Source organism: Rousettus aegyptiacus, unplaced genomic scaffold, assembly GCF_014176215.1.
Source record: "Rousettus aegyptiacus isolate mRouAeg1 unplaced genomic scaffold, mRouAeg1.p scaffold_m13_p_10, whole genome shotgun sequence".
NCBI classification, from domain to species: domain Eukaryota; kingdom Metazoa; phylum Chordata; class Mammalia; order Chiroptera; family Pteropodidae; genus Rousettus; species Rousettus aegyptiacus.
In genome coordinates this window covers 99,566,250-99,580,315 of record NW_023416285.1, presented here as the reverse complement: position 1 = coordinate 99,580,315, position 14,066 = coordinate 99,566,250, and the positions used below count along the sequence as shown (strand labels likewise).

Sequence of the window (14,066 nt, the reverse complement as noted above, 5' to 3'; positions counted from 1 at the left end):
GATCCTGACATGGGACAAAAGTCAATGAAGTGGGAGCGAAATGAGTAATGAGATTAAACTTAGGGGGTAGGCAGGGCCAGACAACGCTTGGCCTTGTGAGCCAAAGAACAGGGTTTGATTTTATTCAAGATGAGCAGAAAATCGTTGAAAGTTTTCAATAAAAAGAACACAAACAACTTGTCTATGCATTTTTCTGCCTGTTTTTCAGATGGTGTCTTTAGGAGAGATTGCTAAATGTGGACATCTGAGGTCAGAGGTGTGACTATTTGCAAGGCGCTTGGGCTTTCAAGAGCGTTCCTATCAATTAGGTTCCCTCTCGAGAGTGTATGAGAGTGTCCATTTTGTGAGCTTTCAATAGCATTATCACTGACGAATTCTGACATTTGAAGAAAAGTTATGGCATGTTGCTTTTGTCATTTTTTTACTAGCAAATATGAACATTTGTCAATATTTCTTAATAGTGTATATTCTTCTGTAAATTATCCATGGCCTTTATCCATTTTTGGGAGGGCATGTTGATGTTTATCTTACTGATATGACATAGTTTTTTATAGTTAAGGATTATTGCCCTATTTCTCATTTCTTCCATATATGCATAAACTTATATATGTATATTTATATTTAAGGACTATTACCCTATTTCTTTTTTCTTCCAAATATAAATAGAAATTTACACGTATGTACATTCTCCTAGTTTGCTTGCCTTTTAATTTTATGTGTACAGTCTTTCTCACATTACAAGGATACTTTGTTATTGAAAACCCATTCTCGGAAATTGAAAATGCAGTTACTATTATTTTAAATTAGAAAAAAATGCCCCCATAAATGAAAACCGCCAAGTCGCATTGAAACAGACCTGTTTATTTCATTAGTTTAGGTTACTTGTGATAACACAACACTCTCTCCACTAATTCATCTCTACTGTACTGTTTGTCCGCATTCCTGAAGCTTTTTCATAGCTATTCTGCACCGTGCACTTAAGACTGTTCTCAAACCAAGCATATATACAGTTCTTGTAATTCAACCTTTAATGCACATCAAAAATATAAAAATAGTAAAGGCAAAATAAATAAAAGCAACTCATTTCAGGAGCTAGTTAGTGGGTGAGCTTTTTGCTACATGCTAGCAAACCAGGAACACTCTTAAACCAGACGTAATGGGAGACCCCCACTTTACATAGCTGTGATTGGGCCCTCTTTAAGAAATCCATATTGGTCCCAATTACGAGAAGAAAGTGGGAGAGGAGAAGAAACTTCTTATAAAGTGTAAAAGTTCGGGAATATTTTAAACCAGGTCTATATATTTTTTTGACATTTAGCGCTCAGAAATTTTTATATAGTCAGATTTCTCATTCTTTTGAGATAACATCATTGCTTTAGGGCTTAGGATATTCTCCTCCGACTTTGGTGTTACAAATATTCACTTATATTTTCTGTTACCTTTTAAGAAATGATTCTGTTTTTACAATTATATTATTTAAGTCATTTGGATTACTTTTTAAGTGTGTAATGTAAAGCAAAGATATAATTTGGTTTGTTAAAGAGACAAAATTTCCACACCTACTTGTTGAATAATATTTCCTAAAGCACAGTCTATAAAGAGTTGATATGCTGATCACATCAGGTATTTAGTGTAGCGAATGTCGGTCCCATTAGGGGAGAATTGGGAGCGTTGTGTGGGGGTCTTTCTCTGGGTGGTACTAAGTCTCTGAAACATTTCAGTTTGATGACAAACCAGTCCTCGCGATCCAGTACTCTTTCTTTTCTCCTCTTTTCCCTGACTTTGACCCCTTGATATCTCTTTGCAATTCAGCAGATAAATACATAGTATAACCTAAGTTGTATGAAAACAGCTACTGGGTCTTTGGCTCCCCTCAACTCCCAACCCCAAACCATTGGCCTCCAGACCACCTCCCCTCCCCCATAGTCACTCAGCTGAGGGAAAAATGAGGTAAAGAAAACTGTTCTGAAAGGAAAATACGACCAAGATTTGAATTCTAGGCAAAACCAATAGGAAATCTGGGGATAATGTATCTATGAGAGATAGTATCTGGGTATAAAAACTGAAATTATACCTAAAAAATTGGATTGCAGAAAAATGGAGTTATGCAATCGCTTCTCTCCTAAGAGGTGAGCTTTTTTTTATACATATATGTTGTCTTCATTGACTAGCCTCAGTGAAATACGTAGAGCCATGCAGTCCTCTAATAGATTTTTTTTTTTTTAAGAGTGCTTTACTTAAAGCTGTTCATTGTTAGAATTCCTGGTCCTGCAATCAAACCAAGTACGGCTTGCTTTTTCTGACACCCTTTAACCCTTCTGCTGGATTTCAATGGCATATATTTATGTGTAAAATTAAAATGAGTTAAAATTAGTTTGCGATGTCCCTTGAAATAAGCAAGAACTCTATGTGATGTGTCAGAACCAGGGCTGTGAATGGTTGACAGGCTGTCTTTGGTGTACATCAAAGAACCACCTATCTCTAAATTCTCACTTAGTCTCAGAGACCAGCTATGTTAAAAGACTGATGACTTGGATCAGCAACCCCAAATCTTGTGATTTTCAGATACATAATATGTCCAATGAGACTCGGAGTAGGACACTCGGCTGGTCGGTCTTCCTCCCGAACTCCCAGTGGAGAAAGGTCGTTAGGGGAGATCCGTGCAGTCCATAGCGGTTTTCGTCTCCGAGTCAGTCTCACGCCACACAGTAGGGCCTTCTCTGGTTAGACCTGGAATTACGAACCAGGAGCGAGCGCCGAGCTCTCCGGTCCCAAATCCGCCGTGTGCCCGGCCGACGACGCGTGGCCCCGCTCTCCGGAGCCTGTCCGTGTGCGTATGGGACGAGGCGGGGGCATGGCCCCGCGCTCCCTTCCCGGTAGCATCGGAAGGCGACGAAAGCCGCCCTCGCGATTTCGCTAACGTGGCCGCCGCCGCCTCCCGAGGGCCGCGCGGCGCGGGGCGGCCGGGCCGGGCCCGCGGGCCGCGCACAATGCGGCGCGGGAGCTTTGTGCGCCCGCGGCGCCCGCGCGGCACGTACGTCGGCTGCACGTGCGGCGGAGCCGGGCATGTGCGGCTCGCGAGACGGCGCCGGGGCCGCGGCGCGGCGGCGAGGTGGGTGTGGGCGCGCGCGGCGCGGGCGGCGCGGCCGGGAGGGAGCCCGCGCGGCACGAGCGCACGGCGCGGCCGGCCGCACAACAAAGTCCGGGGGCGGGCGGGGCGCGGGAGGCCGGCCGTAGCGGCCCGCGCTGCGCCATGTGAGCGGCGCCGGGCCTCGCAGGACGCAAACTTTCGCGGCGGCGGCGGCGGCGCCCCGACTTCCCGCCCGGCCCCCGGCCCGCCGCTCGGCGAGGAGACCCCGTAAGTGCGGGCGGCGGCGGGCGCGGCGCCCCGGCCTCCCCCGGCCCCCGGCCCGCGCCCCGGCGCCGCGCTCGCGGCTGAGGCGCCGCCGCCGTCAACATGGCGCCCCGAGGCGCCGGGCCGGGCGGCGGGCGACGCCGGGCGGCGGCGGGGGAGGCCGCGGTGCGGGCCGGGGCCGCGGGCGGGGGCCGGGGCGCGGGCCGGGGCGCGGGCCGGGGCCGGCGGCCGCGGGTGAGCGTGAGGCCGGGCCGGGCCCGCGAGGCGGCGGCGGCGGCGGGCGCCGCGGCGTAATGGCGGGGCAGGCCCGGCGCGCGCGGGCGGGGCGCGGCGCGGCGCTTGGCGGGGCCGGGCCCCGGGCCGCCCGCCGCTCGCCTCCCGCACAGCTGCGTGGGCGGCGGCCCGGGGCCCGCGGCGTCCCTCGGGGGCCCGCGGCGGCCGGAGGGGAGGCCCGGCCCGGCCCGGGGCGGGCGGCGCGGAGGGAGCGCGCGGGGCCTGCTCGGCCGGGAAGCCGGGGAGTCGCGTGAGCGCCGCCCGCCGGGCCGCCCGAGGCCCGCGGCCGCCGCCGGCGGAGGGCGCGAGGGGGCGGTCGCCGTCGCGACTCGCTGTTGGGAGCGGCGGCGGGGCCGGGCCGGCGGGGCCCCGGGCTCGGCGCGGCTTCCGCGCGTCCTTCGGGCCCCATGACGGCCTGCGGGGCCCCCACTCCACCCGCGTCCGGTCGGGCGCTGCCGAGCCGGGTCTCCGGGGGCGGCCCGCGGACCCCCGCCTGCGTGTCCACTGCCCCTCACGCCGCTCTCCCGGGCCAGCTGTGGACGGTTTACGGTGTGGGCCCGGTGCCGGGCGGGTCCGTGGTGCCCAGACTGCCTGGCGCCCGGTGTTATGTACGGTGTGGCATGATACCTGGTGTGTCGTGGTGGCCGGTGGTACCTGTGGGGTGGGCATGACACCACGTGTGTTGTGATGCCTGATGGTACCTGTGGGGCGGGCATGATATCCGGTGTGTCTCGATGCCCGGTGGTACAAATGGGGTGGGTATGATACTCGGTGTGCCTGCTGTTAGGTTTGGTGTGCTCATGGTACCTGGTGTGTATTGTGGGTTGTATATGGTGTGGGCGTGGCGCCCGATGTGCACGTGGTACCCGGTGTTACATACAGAGTGTGCACGGTACCCCGTTGTCCAATGTGCCTGGTGTTGTGTGCAGTGTTTGAATGGTACCTAGAGTGTGTACGAGATACCTAGTGTAAGAGTAAAGGTGTGTCTGGTGTTCGCGTATACGGTGTTTTCGGGAGCTCAAAGCTAGTGCCCAGGTAGCCTGTGCAAGAGTGGCAACCTGAAGGTTGGAGGGCCCCATCTGACCCTGCCGTTTAGGTCCTGGGTTCTCTGGCCTGCCTCACCCAGGTGTTCTGTATCCTACAGCAAGCCACGTCTATGGAAGCAAGAGCCCGCTTAAAAGTAGTTTAACCTGTTGTTGAAAGGCAGAAAGCAAAACATTTGCTTATTTTCTTTTAAACTGAGAAATGTAGTAGTAGTGTAATTGTGGGATGTCTTTTCAGGTTTTTGGGTCATCGTTTCTAATTGATGGTTGGAAGTTTTGGTTGTACTTCAAAAGTTTAAGTGCTGTCTGGTTAGCAGGGTCACCTTTGTTTTTTCTGAATTCTAATTTGTGCAAGCAGGAGATAAAGTATGAGTTTTGTATAGGCATGTTATTTTCCTTGTCTTTGGCTCACTGTTGCTGGTTACAGTCATTACTTTGGTGGACCCTTCTTTATAAGATGGCCAGGCTGGAGAATCAAGGATTAAAGGATATGGGATGTGATTATGACAATAAAATGTTTTTGCTTAACTTCACACATACTTCTTGCTTAACTTCTTCGTTAACAGAGGATTTTTATCTTTTGCATGGTATTTTTTACTGTAGGTGTTTTTCATATGAAAACTGAATCTTTCTTTTGCATTCTGTCATTGGGCAATTTATTTTTGCAGTTACTTGTTACAAGGTGTTTAAACATATGTGTAAGTGCATCCAGCTTTACAAAGAAAAATAAAGTGTTAAAATTTAGCTCCTTTGTTCATACTAAATATTCCAAGCATATCATTTGGTGCTTTGAGTGGATGTCATCTTGCATGTTTCTGTGAATTGACATGTGTTTGTTTGAACTTTCTCCCTTTTGTAACCCTATCCCCCTTTTCCTCTAAGGGTTGTTCAGATAGTGTATAATAGAAACATTCATATCCTTTTGGCATATGCTAATTAAGACACTAACTGAAGCTAATTAAGAATTTTAGCATTTGTGGTGGAAGTATCATAATGCTGTCCTAATATTGCCTGGAACCCTAAACCTCTGGTGTGTGGTATTCTTACCTACCGTTAGCATCATTCCGTTGAATTGCACACAAAACATTAAAGTGGCTGTATCTAGAAAAAAAATTAAAGAGAAAATAGACTTATGATAGTTAAAAACTTTTACTATTTGAAAACCTTAATTTTTTTTTTTTAAAGGTGATTAGATTTTTTTTTGGTCACTAGATTAGGGAGGTAGTGTAGCAGAATGACTTGGAGGCCAGGTGGCTTGGGTCTGAATCTCACCTCTGTCATTTGGACATATTACTTAAAGTTGTCATTCCTAGTCTCAGTTCCTTCGTGTGAAAAACAAGGATAACAGTAACTGTATAATAGGGTTATTGCCTCGTAAACGACTGTTACTGATTGACTTCACTTGAGTCAAATTCACTGTTAATAATAATAATCAACAGTGGAAAGGAGTGAAGCTCAAATCACAGCAGGGCATGCTCTCATACACCTGGTCTCACTGATTCGCGTTTAACTGTCATAGGGTAACTGAGTCTCTTTTCTCTTTAGTTATCTTAGACGGTTGAAAAATAAGCGTTTGTCATAGTCCTTGGCCCTCACTTGAAGCAGTTTTAAGGATCTTCGTATCATTATTTTTTTTACTGTGAAAAATATAACATAAAATTTACCATCTTAACCCTTTTTAAGTGTATGGTTCAGTGGTATTAAATACATCAGCAGTGTTGTGTACCCATCACTACCATCCATCTCCATAGCTCTATTCATCTTGTAAATCTGAACTGCATATACATTAAACACTGAACTCCCCACCCACACCCCTCCCCAGCTCCTGGCAGCTGCTCATCCTTAATATTTCATGAAGAACATAGGTAATTGAAGTAAATAGTGTGAGTGTTCTTGTTTTAACCATTGATTTTAAATTAATTCTGTTTTTTCCCACATCTGTCACTCTGTCTGTCAGGTTGTATGTTTTATATTTGCTCCGAGCGGGTAGACTTTCCAAATAAAGGAACACTGCTTGGCACCTCTTGGATCATTGTGGAACTAATCCCTCACCATTTTTATTAGGAATTTTGACGAAAAGTCAGAAATAACTGATTCGAGTTTAATTTCTACCCACATCTCTTGCATGATAACTGTCAGTTACTTCCTTGCAATGGCATTGTCCAGTTTGCTAAACAGTTTAAATCTGCTGTGGTGCAGTGATTCTGTAAAGTTATCTGTGGTCTGTCTTCTTCTGGTCCTGACGTTTAGAAATGTTTTGGTTTCTGCAAGTTTAGTTCACAGTTGAGTACCTAGTGATAATACAAATCCCATGTTGTATGTTTTACTGTGTCTGAGCCACTCTGCCATGTTTTTACATACACTATCCTCTTTTTTAAAATCCTTCACATGATCATCTTAAAAGCATAGCAGTCTTCCTTTCAAAGGAAACACAAAGCCCACCTCCTTGTCACATAGCCCCTCCTAGCACACACACTCTCCAATGAGAAGTGAGTGAAGTAGGAGTTCTGTGAGAGAATGTGATCCTTATGACAAAGTCCCTGTAATAAGAGGTAAAATGCTAAGAATGAAGATAATGGGAGGGAGATACAAATCGAAACCTAAATATCCAGTTGTAACTGAAATATTTTAAGCATATGTACTGCTTTAAGGATCTTTTTGCGTATGTGTGTCCCTGCTGTTACTGATTTTCCACTTAGAAAGATTATTTAGTGTGTATTGTGAAAATGCCATACAATATTTAAATACAGAATTAGTTACAAATGCAAATACAGTCTGTAAAATAAAAAAATACTTATTTGTAAATTTAAAAAAATTTGTATAGCCCATTATGTGTTTAGTAGAGAAGTTTAGCAAATTGTTAGATATGTAACTCAGTCTTAAAAATAATTTATATGAAACGAGTAAATATTCATATATTTAATTTTTTTGTTCTATTTTTTTGAGGGTGCATTTTCTGTGCAATAACTAAATGGCTAAACATTTGCCTAACTTTATGCGAAATTCAAGAAATGACAAAGGTAATGTAATACTGTTATATGAGCAACTTTAGGAGAAATCATTGACTCTTACCTAGTCTTCCGTGCTGAGAGGAATACATTTGGCAGATCACATTTTGTGCTCTTATATGTTATTTGGAAAATATGTGTTGCCAAAAACATATACAGTGTTTTATTTATTTTTGTAAACTAATATTTAAGGATCGTAGATAAACCAGTTTTGTCTTAACTAAGTGCTTTTATAGTTCCAGCTATTTCATAATTAATCTGTTTCATAAGATCATGTTGTATTTTTTTTTACAATGGATTGAATGTATTTTACTATCTTGAGTTCATTTATTAAACATCGTTACTTATTGGGATTAAAAATGCTGTTTTTTAAAATCAGGAAGATAAGTGTGTTTTATTGCAGGATCCTGTCATAAATACATTTAAATTTGACTGCATGCACATTGGGTTCCTTTAGAAGTTTACTTTGTAAACAGTTTTTAGAAAGCTGAGTTTCATCTTTCAGCAGCACTCTTTTTTAAAGTGTCACTTATTGAGCATCTAATATAATGGTCTATTTGCATATTCCCTTTGGTTCTCACAACAGCATGAGGAAAGTAATATTATAGTATGATTATATGATAAACTACAGTATTATAATACAATCGTGACTATTTTATAACTTGTAAGAGAGCAGACTTAGGAGGGAGAGGTTACCAGGGCCTGAGGTCACATAGAATATACAGTCAGGTGCATATTTGAATTCAAGTGTATGACTACCAGACCCAGACTCTGGCTGCTCTGCCTCCCTGAAACTCACCAAGTCCTTGGATCTTTGTACTGATGCACCTCCATCTCCCAAATGTACAAGTCTACCAAAGTGAGGACTAATAAAAGAATGTAAGACACAGCTTAGTCTTTTTACAGGAGGAGGAAGCGAAAAGAAAAAGAATATTGGAAACGTCCTGGTAGTCAGTGTCCCATGCATGAAGTTCTGGGTAGTTCCAGGTTCACTGGTGATCAAAGAATGAGCAGCTCTAATTGAGCTGCTGTCACCGTTGGCAGCTCACATGGTGAAGATACTTGGCAGAGGATGGGAGGGAGGAAGGTACAACTTTAATATTTATGTATAGAAATGTTTGAAACCCCTGGGGATTAACTCTGCACTAGAGTATACCTGCCGCATGAGAAGGGCCATCCTGGCCTAGAGGGCCTTTGGGTCATCAGTCTGGGTTGAAATAGCTAATTTCTTGACAGTTGCTCTAAGTGTGAAGGCTTCAGATTTTAGTAGTTGTTTGCCGTCATCTAAAAGTTTTCTGAGAAGCTTATGGTAAAGAGAGAAACAAAACTGAGGTGTAGCGTTCACAGACTCAGATCTTCCTGATCTTCATCAGTGGGGGTGTTACTACACAATAGTCAATTTGGTTTCCTCATATTTAATAGCTATGGGAAGATTTTAAAAATATATATTCTTCTAGTGAAGGCTAAGCATGAGGAAATTATCTCAACATGAAAGTCATCATGAAGTTTTTAGTTTTTTTGTAGATCAATTTATCTGCCTGTTAATTGACTCAAAACTGCATCTGAGAAATGCTGTTTGGGAAATCAGGTCCTTAATTTTCAATTGATTTCTGACGCGGAGCCCTTCCTGAATTAATATAAACTATACCTAGTTTGCTCAGTTTTGGGGGATAGAAACAAGTGAGACTAATTTTGGGGGGATTTCCATTAATATCATATTTAAAAGAATTTTAAGCTATTTAATTTATCATTACAGATTTTGTCTTTTTAAATCATAGAGGATATAAAGTTTAAGGTGATTTATTTTTCTATTGTACTTACAATTTAACATTTTTCCTTATGTTTAAAAATGTTTAGTGTTACATAATGTCAAAGTACCTGATATGTTTTATTTTTTTCTGATGTTTTATTTTGAAATACTGTACATACTTCTTTTACTTTCTGCACATACATATTCCATACATATAACCTTTAGAAGCTTCTCACTTGTGATCAATATTCAAGTTGGATTATTTCAGGTAAGAAGCTTCCGTTTGAATAATTAGAGTGTTAAATTTTATTTTCTTAGGTTCATTAATAAACTAGCTTTAGTCTCAGTTATTTTCAAGTGAATTGAAAGCTGAACAACCACTAATCAGTTTAAAGTTAGATTTTTCTCTTAGTTTGTGTCCACATTTTAAACAAATGCAAATGAAAAATATACTGTTGTTGGCCTTAATTGCAGTAGTGTTTTGGTCGTCTTTCACTACGTTTGGGACTCTAGCTGACTAGCTGACGCCTTAGGAACCAGGAGCAGCCTGTGTACTCTTCATGGTACACTGGTTCTCCATCACGACTGTCTATTAGAATTACTTTTTAAACAAAGCCATTAAATCAGAATCTGTAGAGATGGATCTGGCCTCTATTTTTAAAAGTCAATTTTTTAAAAATTTACCTTTCAGGTTTCAAATTTTAATTTTTCAAAGTAGGTCGTGATTGTGTGTGTGTGTGTGTATTCTTTCAAATATTTCTTTTTGGAATGGCTTGTAGAAAATTATGTGCCCTGTGCCCTTTAGCTTTATATCTCTGAAATTGTCTTTCAAGAGTAGCATTCATGAAGTTTCTTAAAGAGGATTGACAGTCTGAAAAGTACGTGTTTCCCAGAAGGAAACCTTGCGTCTTCTCTGGTTGCTCTAAAATGTCCTGTATTTTTCTGCTATTGGTTGGAGAAGGTGGATGTCCAAGGTAGGTTTGGTCAGTGGTGTTTCCTGGTGGTCTTGCATCACGTCTGAGATGAATGGTGTTCAGCAGATGGACTGCCACTCAGCGTCAGTGTCTCTGGGCTTTCCTGTAATTTGAGCAGCGGCCTAGTGTTCCCTTCCGGTGCTGGAGTAAGCAGCTTGCGACCCCGATGGGTATTGGGAAGAATGTGTATGTCTTTCCCTAGACCGTCATGCCAGCCACGGTGGGCTGTGTGCAGGTGGAGTGAGGCCGCATGAGGTTTTTTGGACTCTGCTCAGCAATCTGGCTAGCCCTGGCCTTTGTCTGAATTTCAGATGCTCCTTGGTATTCCTCTAGTTTGGGAGTGTCATTTCCACTTGCAGGTGGTTGGTTCCCCAGAGACATGGGCATTGCAGGAGCAGATTCACTGTCTGAGCTGACTATCAGAAGAGTATGGAGGAAGGAGCCCTGTCACTTGACTACTGCTGGTCAGTGTCTGCACTTGTCCTCGGTTGCTGTATTTCTGACTCGAGCATGCCGAGGCATCACGGTGGCCCCGGGAACCTGTGGAGTGCCTGGTGATGTCCACGTGTCTTGCTCCCTCCCTTCCTCTCTGGCTCAGTGTCCATTGGTTCTGCGGAGGCCAGGGTACATGGCAGATGGGGCTTTTAGGTTACCAGATACATTCAGGAAGTATATTAATTGCTACTGTGGGAATTGCATTTTAAATAGAATATTTTTATACAATTTGAACTTGAAATAGAGTGGAAATGTTAAATGGGTATACTATTATGAGTTGGTGTTCTCAAGTAGTGGTACCATTTCATAGAATGATCCTAAATGTTGTAGTAGGAAGGGAAGAGGATCTGTGGTCTGATTAATGGAAAGTAATTGGCTTAAAAATTTGAATTCAACCAAATGAAATACTAACCCGAAAGCTGGCGGCCAGCCTCTGCTCCTGGTCATCTCGACTTGGGGAGGTGGCAGGCTTTGTTCGATTCTTTCTGTGACAACCTAGGTTGCTACTAGGCAGTAAGGTGAGGGCATCTTTAACCTCTGCTCATGCATTTTCCTTCCCGCTTGGGTCGTAACCTGTCGTTCGTGATATTTCGGAGTCTCATTTTAGCCTAACTTTTTAGTTTTATTTTCTCTTTCCCTAAGTAAAACTTTTATTTCAGCAAGTCATTCTGTTTTTTTTTTTTCTTTTAATAAGCCCCCCCCCCCCCCCACAGATAGTACTGGTTGTATAAATAACACTTTATAACTGGCTCAGGTATCCTTTTCCCCCTCCTCACTCCACCTCCAGTGCTAAAGGTCAGCTTACATTTTACTTTAAAACTTGCTGGCATTTGAGAACTCTGTCAGGTTTCATCTTCCTCATCTTATTGCTGTCCCACAGTGATCTGTCCCCTCAGTTTAACTTCCACAGCATTTAAAGTTTGCCTCAACTAGTTCTTTTTTTTTTTTTTTTTTTTTTTGCCTAAACTAGTTCATTTGCCTTTTATTATAATTTCAGTTTTACCCCATCATCATCTCAGTTCCTTGACCTGAAAACAAACACCAACTTTTAAATATCAGAATCCCTGGTATGCACAGTGCTGTGCGTGCAGTAGATCGCTTAAGTGCGTGTAGGTAGACAAAAGAGAGAGTGTTCTTTTTCTTTTCAGTGCTGGCCGGTGTGGGCAGACCCTGAGTCTAGGTGGATGGACCCCGCTCTCCTTGCCTCCACACTGGGGAGCCGGGCTGCTGAGTGCTGACAGGGCGGGGTTCTTGGACCTAACGTAGGTGGTCATCTGGGCTCTCGGTCACACTTACTTTTCCGATCAGTCATCTCCCACTTTCCATTTGACTTTCTCTACTCCCGCCCCTTCTCTCTCCCCGCGGAGCCCATACTGGCCTCTTTTTTGAGAGAAGAGAGACCACACCACAGAGGAAGGAATTTGAGGTCTGCAGACATACCTGCACTCCTGGTCTTCATTTGTTACTCTCTTCCTGCGTTGTAAATCATCCCCACCAGAAACTTCTCGCTGATCTTATTTCCACCCTGTTCTTTGCTGGCTCCCTTCCATTTGCATTCAGTTATCTTCAGACATCTGCCATCAACACACACACACACCCACACCCACCCACCAGAAGCAACACACCTACTGCTCTGATCCCCCCCCCCCCGCCCCGTAATCTTTGCCCTTTTTGAGCACTCCTTAAACCTATCGTCTTTCCTTGTGTTTCTCCTCTTCCTCTCCATACAGCGTCTGCCACCGTCATGTGATTGGAGCCCTCAGCTGGTCCATCACCCTCAGCTGTATTCTGAGGCTCGTTCTCCTCATGGTTATGAAATGGCCGCGTCAGTTTGGGGCATCATATCTGGATCTAGTGACATTCAGAGAAAGAAGAGACCAGGAGCTAGGACTTCTGTCCTAAAAGTAGCCCTAGCGTACTTTTCCCTCCCTGAGTCGCATGGCAGGTACTCAGCCTGGTATCAGGTGATAAGGAAGGTGGAATTACTGTGGTTGGTACAGACTCAACTTCTCAGCTAAAGAGCTGTTGGGAGTCTAATCCCTCTTATGCTGAACAATTCTTCAGTGACTTCCCACTGCCCTTGGGTTAAAGTCACAAATCCTTTATAATGGTTTATGAAACGCTGCGTAACCTGGCCCCTGTGTACTCTGCCACCTTACCTAGTGCTACAGTCTTCCTTTGCTTCAACCTTGTTAGCTAACCCTAAATGTCTTAGAGGCTTCAGCTTAAGTGTCACTTTTTCAGGGAAACTATAGCGACCTCCAGGCTGAGGTAAGGGAATACAGACTCCTCTGTAGCACTCCGAGCTCCTACAGCTCCTGTACTCAAAACAGACAAAATTCTTGTTTAACATAAATAAATGTTGACTGATTAAATGGCCTGGGTATTCTAACAGACAGGAATCAGAAGAACTCATGGCAGGGAGCTGTAAAATATCCATGACTGACAATACGGTTAGAATGAGTGTTGCATGTGCTCGAAGAGCATTTGTATTAGCTTGTTAGGCTACTATTTTTTAAATATAATTATAAAGTTTACTTTTGGAAGAATAATACAGTAGTAAAGTATGACAAGTATATTCAGTTAGCTTATTTTTAATATTTGCATATTAAATTCTAGGTATGTTTTGGCATATTGGAATGAATCTTATACTTGATAAAGTATTATCCTTCAGACATTATATTGCCTAGGAGGGAGGGCAGTTATTCTATGAGAGGAGAAAGTCTGAAGCAGAGTCTAAGAAAGTGAATTATTTTCCCTTTTCCTTTTTGTGGAACCCTGCTTCTCAGACTAGAGAGTGACCACTAACTACCCTGCCTGCCCAGTCTTCAAAAACCAAAGGGAGAAAGCCGAGAAGTACAGTTCTAAGTGAAGGGAGTTGTTTGCCAGCTGTGCCTGAGGCGTAATGGCTGTGAGCTCGCCCAGTGCCCTTCTGGCAGCTCTCACAGGTGAGCTGTGGCTTAGGCTGGGGCCACTTTTAATGCTGATGAGATGGGATTATTTTAGAAAACAATATGCCTTCCTTAACCATGGTTAATCATTACATACTCCTTTTCGTTTCCTGGAGACTCATGTCCTCCCCTGCCCTGCTAGGAGCCCCGTAAGCTCACTCCTTGGCCCCAAGGGCCTTCCTAACTGTAGTGGCAAATCAGAAGTGTGAAATGAAAC

The 14,066-nt window shown here is 44.2% G+C and overlaps 1 protein-coding gene across 9 annotated transcripts in view; it reads left to right on the top strand.

Moving 5' to 3' along the window:
* The first annotated feature begins 3,013 nt into the window (after positions 1 to 3,013).
* The window catches only part of ZMYND11 (zinc finger MYND-type containing 11), an 89,042-nt gene continuing 77,989 nt past the window's right edge, over positions 3,014 to 14,066 (top strand). For 4 of the 9 annotated variants that reach the window (XM_036228254.1, XM_036228252.1, XM_036228250.1 and 1 more), the window contains exon 1: positions 3,211 to 3,358. The gene's annotated coding sequence lies outside the window, so the exon portion shown is untranslated. Of the gene's footprint in view, positions 3,113 to 3,209; positions 3,359 to 14,066 lie in introns of those variants that run through there. The other 5 variants (XM_016151773.2, XM_036228253.1, XM_036228249.1 and 2 more) reach the window with 5 other exon arrangements.